At 39.3% G+C, this 14,776-nt stretch overlaps 1 pseudogene; it reads right to left on the reverse strand.

Moving 5' to 3' along the window:
• Positions 1-962: 962 nt before the first annotated feature.
• Positions 963-14,776, reverse strand: part of LOC124509295 (40S ribosomal protein S23-like) — a 48,633-nt pseudogene continuing 34,819 nt past the window's right edge.

Below are 14,776 nucleotides of genomic sequence, written 5' to 3' on the forward strand. Positions count from 1 at the left end.
GCTTCCAAGAGATATTGTAGTGATTTACAAGTACCCGTGGAACCTCAGCATCAACTCACTAACCAATGGTAAGGATCCATTTATAACATGAATCAGTTAGATGATAGGCACTGGATTGAGGAATAAGAGCCCCACCTCCTAACTAACTCTTAGAATTTGAGTATTGATTGCTTGGATATGCAGGTACATGTACTTATGGACTTTACCATTTGCCAGATCAGAGTTTGTAAAGTATGGCCTGCGAGCCAAATTCAGCCCACCCTCTGTTTTTATAAATAAAGTTTTATTGGAACACACCCACAATACTTTGGCACTGCAATGGGAGAGTTGAGTAGTTGAGACAGAAATTACATAGCCCAAAAAGGCTAAAATCTTTACTCTATGGCCTTTTACTAAAAAAAATTTGCTACTCCCTGGGCTAGATGGTCAAAGCAGATATATAACAACCACTATAAATCTTTCAGCAGATCCACTCCTTGGTCTGTCTGCCAAATACTTTTTTAAAGTTTATTTTATTTATTATTTATTTTTGAGAGAGAGAGAGCGAGCACACTCTTGTGGGGAAGGGGCAGAGAGAGAGGGAGAGAGAGAGAATCACAAATAGGCTCGGCATGCTGTCAGAGCAGAGCCCAACTCGGGGCTGGAACCCATGAACAATGACCTGAGCTGAAATTGAGAATTGGAGGCTTACCCAACTGAGCCACCCAGGTGCCCCAGCTTGCGAAATTCTATATCAGGTCTGTTCTTTTTGCCCATCCTCTATTTTTCTGGAATTGTTTACACAAACCTTTGTCCTCAGTGAATTAGAGTCTTCCTATGAACAATAGGTTTAAGAGATTCATACAACCCTTATTTCTTTCTAAAGAATATTTTATTTATTTATTTATTTATTTATTTATTTATTATTTAATTATTTGTTGGCATATGAAAATTTATTATTGTCATGTTTTCACCATCAAAACTTATGATCTTGGTCTTTATTTCTTGTCTTTGCATAAGGCCAAAGACATTGGCTACTTTGATAACCTTAAAGCAAACTCCAAGAATGTCATTGACAGCATGACCTTTGAGACAAAATCCAGCAACCAGAACTTCATCATTTTCCTCAATAAAATTCAAACAACCGTCATTGTGTACAAAGGCTGTGATTTTTTTTGCCATTTGATTAGCTGGACCCTGACACACTTCCTAATGGCAGAATTTGTCTGTTTTCTTTCAACCCCTACTTTTTCCAGCACAATTCCTTTTGCATGAGAAGCAGGGTTGGCCTTCAGGGCTGTGCCCAAATGTGCTTTCTTGTATTGTTTGTCATGCTACTTCTGATCTCCTTGGTAGCTACCGAGCTTTCTGGCACTTGCTCATTCTGTTGGCACCACAGGCCTGAGCAAAAGAGCTCTAAAAAATATTTTGAAAGTAAACAAACAAAAATATATAGTATCAAACGTGGATGAGAAGCAATTGAATGTGGCCATTCTGTCATTGTGTCAAGCACAATCTAATTCACAGATATGGATGACTGAGGCCTGAGCACTCTTTAATAGAATACAAATATCTAGGCAAGAGTGAAGAATAACTGCATCTTGATGAGGGTGAGGAAAAGAGGCAGGATATTTGTGGCAGAAGCTTGAAGTGGATGATGGGGATGTCCCTTAGGACTTTATAGGGATCTTGGAGCGATGGTGCTTCAGATTATACTAATACATTTGGAGAAAAACATAAGCTTGTGAAGGCTCTTAAGACTGAAAATTTATGCAAGGCTTTGCTGGACCCTGGCTCACTCCATGAAAGGGCCTCTCATACACAGTGGCCTCTCAGAAGGGGAGACACCAGCTGTGAGTTATGTTTTTAACTTCTAGGAAACAGGCTACATAGAGGGTCTATGTTTATATTATGAGTCACGGCAGGGACAGGTGGTGGGTCTGAAGTTTGACGTTTGCAAATGATGTCTCTGACTGCCAGGATTGTTCAGAAGAGTTGCTTGTTTGTAGGAGTGAGTTTGGAAAAGAAATGAAGAAATGAAAAGGCTTCTTTCTCTCAGTTACCATTTTATAATTAGACTCTTTCCTTGAATTTGTTAAGGAAAAATGATACCAATATACAAGGGCTATTGTAGCAACTTAAATTCATCAACAAAATGTGAGCAGAACTTCAAATGAAAAGAACTGAACACTAGATTCTACCAGCATTGGGAATAATATAAGAATGAATGAATAAATAAATGAATGAATGATGAGGGAAACTCTGGATAAGGAAAAAACAAAAATTAAACCCTCCTTTTTTTCTTAAATGGAGAGTCAGAATTCAAATATTGGCTGCCTAGAATTTCCATTATCTTGACCTTAAAGTTCTCCCTTTTATTTCTGGTTTATATCTTTAAAATGTTATATGCTGTCTGAGAGATGTTTTAGCTTGTCACCATAATATCTATCAACATTTTGTGGGTCCACTTCTTAGTCAGAAAGATTGACATCAAGGACATATTATACAGAACTTCCAAGGAAGTCAATCCAAATACATTTGCTGTATGTATTTGAATTTTGCCTTAACTGCTTTGACAAAGATTTGAATTAGAGAACAAAAGAGGAACTTTGAAAGAATGGCAACAGCAACAAAAGAGAAACACACAACATTGATCTAGGTATAAATGCACATGCACACATACACACATTCACACAAACATAGACATAAATAGCAAAATTTATTCTGGACAACCACTCCCCATACTCTACCACTGATGTGACTTTCATCTCCCAGTTCATTATTAACCTAGGGGCATTTGAAGATGAACAAAAAGGACATATTCCACAATTCTGATGAAAAAATTCAACCTTCAATTTGAGTTAGAAGATAACAGCAAAGAGAAAGCTATTTCTTTCAAATTTTGTGCATCTCTCGTAGGTAGATTTATGAAGACTCAAGGAAGTATCTTACCCAACTTACCTCTGTGTCTACTAAAGTTTGCTTTTAAAATTTGATCTAAGTTATGAGTGTGAATGGACAGTGAAGAACATTAAGCTTCAAATAATATTTACAACTTATTTGGCTTTGCAGTTGTTCTATATTGTTGTCTGAGATATATATTTGCATTTTTGACTGATGGGACCATCCTAGTCCAAAGAACTCCTTTCTGCAGTGTCCAGCCCCAGCAGCCCAATTCAAATTCTCAAGCAGACCAAATGTTCTCTTGAATTCCATGGCTTCACTCACATTGCTCCCTTTACATGTCGTGTTATACACCCACAAGTACTGATTCAATGTTTTTTATTTCTTGTTGGTGTTTATAATAGACATGTCATGCTTGTTATTTGGCTAAAAGGCTAGGGTTGAACACTCTAGGAACTTGAATTAGCCCCATGCCAATGTTTTGGAGAGGAAAGAGTACAGATTGCGGAAATACAGAGGCCAGAGGTGAATTCTAGGCTCTGCTGCTTACATACTGTAAATATTTATTTACATATATAAATACTGTAAATATTTATTTACATACGTAAATATTGCCTCATAGGTTTACTTTAAGTATTAAAAGAGCTAGCACATGGAAAGCTTATAACACACTAGCAGGTACAGCTCACATGAGTTTTCTTAGTTCTGTAAAGAGCAGGATTCATGTTCGACTGTCATTTGTGTTTTACAAATGCTTGTTGATATTTCATAAATAATAGCCACTTGAGTGCTTAATGTGTAGTGTTCTATTATTCTTGCAAATTAATTTCTGTTAAAATAATTTCTTGGCCTTAACAGATCTTCCCAGCTGAAAACCCAGAGTGCTTGCCCAGCTTGAGTCTCAAGGATCTCCACAGCTCTCCAGGATGGTTGGGTGGGCTCCCCAATTTCATCCTGGTGATCAGTCCAGGCCAAAAGAGGGGAAATGACTCACCAAATGTCCTGTTATCAGGATACTTCCAGTCTTGGAATCAGGCAGCTCTTCAGGCCCTCTCTCTGGCATCCTGCCTAATGTATTTATCTCTGTAGCTTCATACTCTCATAGTCTTTCTGGGGCTAAAAGGATAGCAGAAGCACCCATATTATGGACTTTGCAATGTCTTCTTTGAGATACAGAAAGAGAAGAGGGGGAAAAAGTTCAAAGGATAGTCAATATTGCTTTCCTCTTTGAACTCAACACACAAGTCATTCTATTAGATTGAAAGATATGAAATTGTTTTGGTAGTTCAAAAATGACTGAATTTCAGCAATTTCATGTTGTTTTGTCCAATATAACAACTAGTGAGCTGTGTTTCCTACACAAAGTAAATGTCTGTTGGTTTTACTTTCTATTGTAGCCATTCCAAATGTTTTCCATCACATAGTTGTTCAATTGTGTTTATGGCAATGCCACATCTGCTATAGAATGGAGGGAATGGGATAGGAAGTAAACTTGTGCTGAGTGCCAAGGATGGGCCAGAAACTCTGTTAGGCATTTTACCCGCTTTTAGTCTATGTTCAAAAACGTTGTACGGTGGACATCAGGATCTCTTCAATATTCACCTTTTCACTAAGTATGCTCTGTGAAGCTCAGAGAAGTTAATTAAATTTTCCAAGTTTGTAGTCAATAAGAAGCAGAGGAGTTCTAACCCAGTTGTATCTGACTTAAAGGCCCAAGCTCTCTCCACTTTGCCATATGGCCTTCCTTTTATGGTGAACTTTTAGGATGGCAGGACCAAAGCTGGTTTAAACTTGTTTGGTACAGTCCATGTGGGGCCATAGATATTGAGTTGGTTAGTAATATCTGTCTTCTTCAAATAGGCATGTGTAATACAGAGTTTCCTATATGAGTTTGGAATTTAGGAGAAATAAATTATGAGATGAAGCTAGGGAATTACACATAATAATTCCCTATAAATGTTTCTCGAATGAATGAATGATTAGATGAGTTACAGATTTTGAGAGTCACCAGTAAGTAACATTGAATGTATATCCTTCTATATTTTTCTATCCATATCCATTATTCAAAGTATTTGAGATTATACTATATAAACTATTTCATCATTTCTTTAGAAATAACTTTTATTGATTTTTAACAGGTATAAATTTCTAGGATTTAAAACTCATCTGGTAAAGAAATTTCTGTTTTTATATAACTAATCTTAGTCTGCATTTGAGCCCCATTCTGCCTACTGCAAAAAACCTAATCTTGCTAATTGAAGGTAAACTCAGCTATATTATGGTTTTCTTAATCGATTCAGTGTGGGGTAAATCATTTGAGGCTGAAATTTAAGTCCCAGATGTAAGGGACTTACATTACATCACTGAATCATGAATGGGGGTGGTTAAATAAAAATAATTTGTCTGACAGCAATTAGGTGTGGAAGAACAAGTAACCACCCTTAAATGAGGAGGGTAAAAAAATATATCCAGTATCCATCCTTATCCACCTGACAAAAGGGGACCCTGGGGAAGATAATACCTGCCTGCTGATTTGTATATGGGAGTTACTATTGTAGACAAATTTTTACAGCAACTTCATTCTTACCTTCTTTAAGGGGTGATACCTATATTTTCTTTGTGAGGGAAAAGGATTTGCTAGGGGTAGAAAATGTGGCAAGGTGAAATATTATCTGGTATATTTCCTGCCCTCTCACATATATTTTTACCTTGTGATATTTCCCTCTTCCTGTTTGGATACCTGAGAAACTATAGCCTCACAGGAATTCTTGGTGTTGCCCTAATGTGGGTGTGGTATAATAGAAATGGCTTTCTTTCATATGAAGGTCAGAGAATGTCCAAGGTAGCTCCACTGAGTTTCCCATATCTTTCAGAGGTGTGGAACATAGTCCAGTTTTTCTGTGTTCCCAGCAGGCTCAAAAGTTAGCTGAGCAAGAGTGCCTATGGTGCTGAGCCAGTCTCATGGTCAAGTTGAGAGGCTGCAGCATGGCAACATGAACCATCTCTTTGTGGTTTAGATGGGAATTAATTAAAATATCTTAGGGATGTCACCAAGAGTAGTAAAGATCAAAACACTACATAAGCTCTGATAATTTAGATGTCATATAATGAGAAGTGGAGACATATTGATGGGTTGGATTTATCATACATTAACAAAGAAAAATGAGAAGAACCGAATTTACACTAAATTGGAGACAATATACTTCCTACTCACGACAGACTTGGAGCTCAAAATGGAGATTAGATTTAGTTACAATATAGAAAATACACAAAGTGACACTTCTTATATACTGTGTACTTTATTGTGTCTTGAAAATTCACACCTGCCATATTTTTCCCTCCTTGTAAAAATTATATTTATTTATTGGAGGAATTTTACAAAATATAGCAGAATTTCAGCTCTTGATCAGAACCAGAAATGAAACTTAAATATCTCAGACAAAAGAAGGAAACAAAGGTGAGGATCATTACTCCAGGCATCTGTCTGGAAGTTTTTTTCAGTAAAGGAAACATTCTTAGAATCCCCATTTTCAGAACTCTTTAAGACATGTGACAGAAATAAATAATTGTAAAAAATTTAAATAATGCAGACATGAATAAGGTGAATCTGTTTATATTACCTCTTTTTTTCCAAAGATATCTTTTGATCTAAAAATCCTTTAATAATTTCTTTGTATTTATTATACTAGCACCTATGTATATATACACACACAAAAGTTGTTCATATCTGGGACACTTGGGTGGCTCAGTTGTTTAATTCCCCTTCAAAATGAATAAATTTAAAAAAGTGTTCATATCCTTACCCTATTTTTCTGTTGGTGTGTAAGTGCATTTTATATATTAAGATTATTGACCACTTTTATATTATACTTTACAAATATTTTCTCTCAAGATTTTTATGGCTTTTAATTGTATTCATGATAATTTTTGTCATATAGAGTGTGTTTACATTTTGCTTATGCACAAAGTTCAACATAAATAAATTTGGACCAAATAACAGTGCATCATTGCTAATTGTATAAACCTCAAAGTCAGCTAAGCAGGAGATCAGAAATCTACAAAATTGAAACCCTAGTAAATGCAGGACTTAGTGTAAGGGGCAGGGCTCTCAGTGTCAGTTCTAGTTTTGTATCTCTGCTCTCACATTTATATGTTTGGTGATTTGGGATAAGCAACTTATCTAAGCCTCCAGAGGTTTCACCATTATTAAAGGATATTTAAAAAGTTATCACTATGATATTCCTCTATTCTAGCTTTTTAGGCTAAGGGGCATAGTTTCACATTGTATGTTGATGTCATGTTTTTCCTCCTTCTTTTTTCCCTTCTCTTTCCCCCTCCTCTTCCTCTTCCCCATCTCCTTCTGCTCTTCCTCCTCCTCCTCCTCCTCCTCCTCCTCCTCCTCCTCCTCCTCTTTTCCCCCCTCTTTATCTACCTTGGACAACATGACTAACACGTTTAAAGCAACCACTCCCTGAACCCTGAAAACACATCTAGCAGAAAGGTATATAGGGAGAATGAGAGTTAGAATCATCTTATTGCCATTTCTTATGTGCTCATCCTTAGAAAAGTTATTTACTTTCTATAAACCTAAGGTTAATCATCTGAAAAATGTAAAATATTGCTGCCTTCTTTAAAGAATTTTTTTCCAAAGAGAAAATGAGTCAATCTAAAGAAGTTTTCTGGCATGTGCTAAGGCTTCTGGGATGTTATCTAACCTCATATGGCTTTCCTTTAATTATAGTGATGACTGTGATATAAACTAAATAGTATACTGATTAAGCAATGCCCTTCCTACTTAGATGAGTACCAAATTATCAGTAAAAACTTGAATGAAGGTAAATTGTATCTGAACATTCTATCATTGTGTCAAGTAGTACTTGACACAGGGAGGGATGACTGAGGCCTGAGGACTCAACAGAATACAGAATACAGAATACAGATTTCTATGAAAGATGAAAGCATGACTTCCTCTGGTTGGGGGTGAGAAGAGGTAGGATCTTTGTGGGAGAAGCTTGAAGTGGATTATGGGGCAAAGGACATTGTAAAAGTCTGGGAGAGATGGTGCTTCAAATTGCTGTCTGTGGTAGATCATGTTTCTTAAGACGGTGGCAACAATATCTGTCATTCCACGTGCTCCTTTGGAATGTGACCTTGCGTTTAACCAGTCAAGAATATAAGTTTATTTTCCTTTTCCTTGAATCTTTCCAGAGTCCCTGTATTTATTTTTGACCAATAAAATTCAGCAGAAGTAATGCTGTAGAGTTTCCAAGTCTGTGCGCTAAAAAGTCTTCAGCTTTCACCTTTATCTCTTGGAATTCTCCTTTTTCTGTAACTCAGCTGCCATGCTGTGAGGAGTAATTACAAGCAGTAACGTGGAAGGGTCCACGTGGAGAATTGAGTCTCCTTGCTGCTAGCTCCAACTGAGCTCCAAGTCAGTGGCATGCATCTGAGTCCTTAGTATGTGATACTATTTTCGACCTTTTGACCATCCCAGCACTCCAGCTGAGGCCACCTTAAACAAAAGAACCACCTAACCAAACCATAGAATCATGACAAAGAATAATAATAAAATGTTGATGTTTTAAGCGTCTGTGTTTGGAGTGACTTGTTATGGAGCAGCAGATAACCAAACACTGCCTACATTTGGATTTGTAGAATATGGGAAAGACTATATATATATATATATATATATATATATATATATATATATAATTTGTGAAAGCTCTCAAGATCTGATGAACCATGACTCCCTGACCCACCTCGTGAAAGGTCCTCTCCTATATGGGGAACTCTCAGAAAAGAGAGACACAAGGTTCAGATTATATTTAAAAATTCCAGAAGACAGAGAGTTGCTTACAGATGATACTACATAGTTAATGAGTTTTATTTTTTTTTTTATTTTTTTTTTTATATGAAGTTTATTGACAAATTGGTTTCCATACAACACCCAGTGCTCATCCCAAAAGGTGCCCTCCTCAATACCCATCACCCACCCGCCCCTCCCTCCCACCCCCCATCAACCCTCAGTTTGTTCTCAGTTTTTAACAGTCTCTTATGCTTTGGCTCTCTCCCACTCTAACCTCTCTCTTTTTTTTTTTTTTTTTTCCTTCCCCTCCCTCATGGGTTCCTGTTAAGTTTCTCAGGATCCACCTAAGAGTGAAACCATATGGTATCTGTCTTTCTCTGTATGGCTTATTTCACTTAGCATCACACTCTCCAGTTCCATCCACGTTGCTACAAAAGGCCATATTTCATTTTTTCTCATTACCACGTAGTATTCCATTGTGTATATAAACCACAATTTCTTTATCCATTCATCAGTTGATGGACATTTAGGCTCTTTCCATAATTTGGCTATTGTTGAGAGTGCTGCTATGAACATTGGGGTACAAGTGCCCCTATGCATCAGTACTCCTGTATCCCTTGGGTAGATTCCTAGCAGTGCTATTGCTGGGTCATAGGGTAGGTCTATTTTTAATTTTCTGAGGAACCTCCACACTGCTTTCCAGAGCGGCTGCACCAATTTGCATTCCCACCAACAGTGCAAGAGGGTTCCCGTTTCTCCACATCCTCTCCAGCATCTATAGTCTCCTGATTTGTTCATTTTGGCCACTCTGACTGGCGTGAGGTGATACCTGAGTGTGGTTTTGATTTGTATTTCCCTGATAAGGAGCGACGCTGAACATCTTTTCATGTGCCTGTTGGCCATCTGGATGTCTTCTTTAGAGAGGTGTCTATTCATGTTTTCTGCCCATTTCTTCACTGGGTTATTTGTTTTTCGGGTGTGGAGTTTGGTGAGCTCTTTATAGATTTTGGATACTAGCCCTTTGTCCGATATGTCATTTGCAAATATCTTTTCCCATTCCGTTGGTTTCCTTTTAGTTTTGTTGGTTGTTTCCTTTGCTGTGCAGAAGCTTTTTATCTTCATAAGGTCCCAGTAATTCACTTTTGCTTTTAATTCCCTTGCCTTTGGGGATGTGTCGAGTAAGAGATTGCTACGGCTGAGGTCAGAGAGGTCTTTTCCTGCTTTCTCCTCTAAGGTTCTGATGGTTTCCTGTCTCACATTTAGGTCCTTTATCCATTTTGAGTTTATTTTTGTAAATGGTGTGAGAAAGTGGTCTAGTTTCAACCTTCTGCATGTTGCTGTCCAGTTCTCCCAGCACCATTTGTTAAAGAGGCTGTCTTTTTTCCATTGGATGTTCTTTCCTGCTTTGTCAAAGATGAGTTGGCCATATGTTTGTGGGTCTAGTTCTGGGGTTTCTATTCTATTCCATTGGTCTGTGTGTCTGTTTTTGTGCCAATACCATGCTGTCTTGATGATGACAGCTTTGTAGTAGAGGCTGAAGTCTGGGATTGTGATGCCTCCTGCTTTGGTCTTCTTCTTCAAAATTCCTTTGGCTATTCGGGGCCTTTTGTGGTTCCATATGAATTTTAGGATTGCTTGTTCTAGTTTCGAGAAGAATGCTGGTGCAATTTTGATTGGGATTGCATTGAATGTGTAGATAGCTTTGGGTAGTATTGACATTTTGACAATATTTATTTTTCCAATCCATGAGCAGGGAATGTCTTTCCATTTCTTTAAATCTTCTTCAATTATCTTCATAAGCTTTCTATAGTTTTCAGCATACAGATCCTTTACATCTTTGGTTAGATTTATTCCTAGGTATTTTATGCTTCTTGTTGCAATTGTGAATGGGATCAGTTTCTTTATTTGTCTTTCTGTTGCTTCATTGTTAGTGTATAAGAATGCAACTGATTTCTGTACATTGATTTTGTATCCTGCAACTTTGCTGAATTCATGTATCAGTTCTAGCAGACTTTTGGTGGAGTCTATCGGATTTTCCATGGATAATATCATGTCATCTGCAAAAAGCGAAAGCTTGACTTCATCTTTGCCAATTTTGATGCCTTTGATTTCCTTTTGTTGTCTGATTGCTGATGCTAGAACTTCCAGCACTATGTTAAACAACAACGGTGAGAGTGGGCATCCCTGTCGTGTTCCTGATCTCAGGGAAAAAGCTCTCAGTTTTTCCCCGTTGAGGATGATGTTAGCTGTGGGCTTTTCATAAATGGCTTTGATGATCTTTAAGTATGTTCCTTCTATCCCGACTTTCTCAAGGGTTTTTATTAAGAAAGGGTGCTGGATTTTGTCAAAGGCCTTTTCTGCATCGATTGACAGGATCATATGGTTCTTCTCTTTTTTTTTGTTAATGTGATGTATCACGTTGATTGATTTGCGAATGTTGAACCAGCCCTGCATCCCAGGAATGAATCCCACTTGATCATGGTGAATCATTCTTTTTATATGCTGTTGAATTCGATTTGCTAGTATCTTATTGAGAATTTTGGCATCCATATTCATCAGGGATATTGGCCTGTAGTTCTCTTTTTTTTACTGGGTCTCTGTCTGGTTTAGGAATCAAAGTAATACTGGCTTCATAGAATGAGTCTGGAAGTTTTCCTTCCCTTTCTATTTCTTGGAATAGCTTGAGAAGGATAGGTATTATCTCTGCTTTAAACGTCTGGTAGAACTCCCCTGGGAAGCCATCTGGTCCTGGACTCTTATTTGTTGGGAGATTTTTGATAACCGATTCAATTTCTTCGGTGGTTATGGGTCTGTTCAAGCTTTCTATTTCCTCCTGATTGAGTTTTGGAAGAGTGTGGGTGTTCAGGAATTTGTCCATTTCTTCCAGGTTGTCCAATTTGTTGGCATATAATTTTTCATAGTATTCCCTGATAATTGTTTGTATCTCTGAGGGATTGGTTGTAATAATTCCATTTTCATTCATGATTTTATCTATTTGGGTCATCTCCCTTTTCTTTTTGAGAAGCCTGGCTAGAGGTTTGTCAATTTTGTTTATTTTTTCAAAAAACCAACTCTTGGTTTCGTTGATCTGCTTTACAGTTTTTTTAGATTCTATATTGTTTATTTCTGCTCTGATCTTTATTATTTCTCTTCTTCTGCTGGGTTTAGGCTGCCTTTGCTGTTCTGCTTCTATTTCCTTTAGGTGTGCTGTTAGATTTTGTATTTGGGATTTTTCTTGTTTCTTGAGATAGGCCTGGATTGCAATGTATTTTCCTCTCAGGACTACCTTCGCTGCGTCCCAAAGCGTTTGGATTGTTGTATTTTCATTTTCGTTTGTTTCCATATAATTTTTTGATTTCTTCTCTAATTGCCTGGTTGACCCACTCATTCGTTAGTAGGGTGTTCTTTAACCTCCATGCTTTTGGAGGTTTTCCAGACTTTTTCCTGTGGTTGATTTCAAGCTTCATAGCATTGTGGTCTGAAAGTATGCATGGTATAATTTCAATTCTTGTAAACTTATGAAGGGCTGTTTTGTGACCCAGTATATGATCTATCTTGGAGAATGTTCCATGTGCACTCGAGAAGAAAGTATATTCTGTTGCTTTGGGATGCAGAGTTCTAAATATATCTGTCAAGTCCATCTGATCCAGTGTCTCATTCAGGGCCCTTGTTTCTTTATTGACCGTGTGTCTAGATGATCTATCCATTTCTGTAAGTGGGGTGTTAAAGTCCCCAGCAATTACCACATTCTTATCAATAAGGTTGCTTCTGTTTATGAGTAATTGTTTTATATATTTGGGGGCTCCGGTATTCGGCGCATAGACATTTATAATTGTTAGCTCTTCCTGATGGATAGACCCTGTAACTATTATATAATGTCCTTCTTCATCTCTTGTTACAGCCTTTAATTTAAAGTCTAGTTTGTCTGATATAAGTATGGCTACTCCAGCTTTCTTCTGGCTTCCAGTAGCATGATAAATAGTTCTCCATCCCCTCACTCTGAATCTAAAGGTGTCCTCAGGTCTAAAATGAGTCTCTTGTAGACAGCAAATAGATGGGTCTTGTTTTTTTATCCATTCTGATACCCTATGTCTTTTGGTTGGCGCATTTAATCCATTTACATTCAGTGTTATTATAGAAAGATACGGGTTTAGAGTCATTGTGATGTCTGTATGTTTTATGCTTGTAGTGATGTCTCTGGTACTTTGTCTCACAGGGTCCCCCTTAGGATCTCTTGTAGGGCTGGTTTAGTGGTGACAAATTCCTTCAGTTTTTGTTTGTTTGGGAAGACCTTTATCTCTCCTTCTATTCTAAATGACAGACTTGCTGGATAAAGGATTCTTGGCTGCATATTTTTGCTGTCTAGCACCCTGAAAACCTCGTGCCAATTCTTTCTGGCCTGCCAAGTTTCAAAAGAGAGATCAGTCACGAGTCTTATAGGTCTCCCTTTATATGTCAGGGCACGTTTACCCCTTGCTGCTTTCAGAATTTTCTCTTTATCCTTGTATTTTGCCAGTTTCACTATGATATGTCGTGCAGAAGATCGATTCAAGTTACGTCTGAAGGGAGTTCTCTGTGCCTCTTGGATTTCAATGCCTTTTTCCTTCCCCAGTTCAGGGAAGTTCTCAGCTATTATTTCTTCAAGTACCCCTTCAGCACCTTTCCCTCTCTCTTCCTCCTCTGGGATACCAATTATGCGTAGATTATTTCTTTTTAGTGTATCACTTAGTTCTCTAATTTTCCCCTCATACTCCTGGATTTTTTTATCTCTCTTTTTCTCAGCTTCCTCTTTTTCCATAACTTTATCTTCTAGTTCACCTATTCTCTCCTCTGCCTCTTCCATCCGAGCCGTGGTGGTTTGCATTTTGTTTTCCATTTCCTTTAAAGCGTTTTTCAGCTCCTCGTGACTGTTCATTAGTCCCCTGATGTCTGTAGCAAGAGATTCTCTGCTGTCCTGTATGCTGTTTTCCAGCCCAGCGATTAATTTTATGACTATTATTCTAAATTCACTTTCTGTTATATTATTTAAATCCTTTTTGATCAGCTCATTAGCTGTTGTTATTTCCTGGAGATTCTTCTGAGGGGAATTCTTCCGCTTGGTCATTTTGGATAGTCCCTGGTGTGGTGAGGGCCTGCAGGGCACTTCCCCTGTGCTGTGGTGTATAACTGGAGTTGGTGGGCGGGGCCGCAGTCCGACCTGATGTCTGCCCCCAGCCCACCGCTGGGGCCACAGTCAGACTGGTGTGTGCCTTCTCTTCCCCTCTCCTAGGGGCGGGATTCACTGTGGGATGGCGTGGCCCGTCTGGGCTACTTGCACACTGCCAGGCTTGTGATGCTGGGGATCTGGCGTATTAGCTGGGGTGGGAAGGCAAGGTGCACGGCGGCAGGGGGGGCAGGCTTAGCTCGCTTCTCCTTAGGTGATCCACTTCAGGAGGGGCCCTGTGGCAGCCGGAGGGAGTCAGATCGCTGCCGGAGGTTTGGCTCCGCAGAAGCACAGAGTTGGGTGTTCGCGCGGAGCGAGCAATTTCCCTGGCCGGAGCCGGTTCCCTTTGGGATTTTGGCTGGGGGATGGGCGGGGGAGATGGCGCTGGCGAGCGCCTTTGTTCCCCGCCAAACTGAGCTCTGTCGTCCGGGGGCTCCGCAGCTCACCCTCCCTTTGTCCTCCAGCCTTCCCGCTTTCTGAGCAGAGCTGTTAACTTATGACCTCCCAGACGCTAAGTCGCGCTTGCTGTCGGAACACAGTCCGTCAGGCCCCTCCGCTTTTGCAAGCCGGACTCGGGGGCTCTGCTTGGCCGGCGAGCCGCCCCTCCGCCCCGGCTCCCTCCCGCCAGTCCGTGGAGCGCGCACCGCCTCGCCGCCCTTCCTACCCTCTTCCGTGGGCCTCTCGTCTGCACTTGGGTCCGGTGACTCTGTTCTGCTAATCCTCTGGCGGTTTTCTGGGTTATTTAGGCAGGTGTAGGTGGAATCTAAGTGATCAGCAGGACGCGCGGTGAGCCCAGCGTCCTCCTACGCCGCCATCTTCCCCATAGTTAATGAGTTTTAAAGGCTAATGTCTGCATATGATGCAATGTGACTGTATTCTTTTTT

Source organism: Lynx rufus, unplaced genomic scaffold, assembly GCF_022079265.1.
Source record: "Lynx rufus isolate CCGP_SWC_20201006 ecotype Redwood Valley unplaced genomic scaffold, mLynRuf1.p SCAF_14, whole genome shotgun sequence".
Classification (NCBI taxonomy): domain Eukaryota; kingdom Metazoa; phylum Chordata; class Mammalia; order Carnivora; family Felidae; genus Lynx; species Lynx rufus.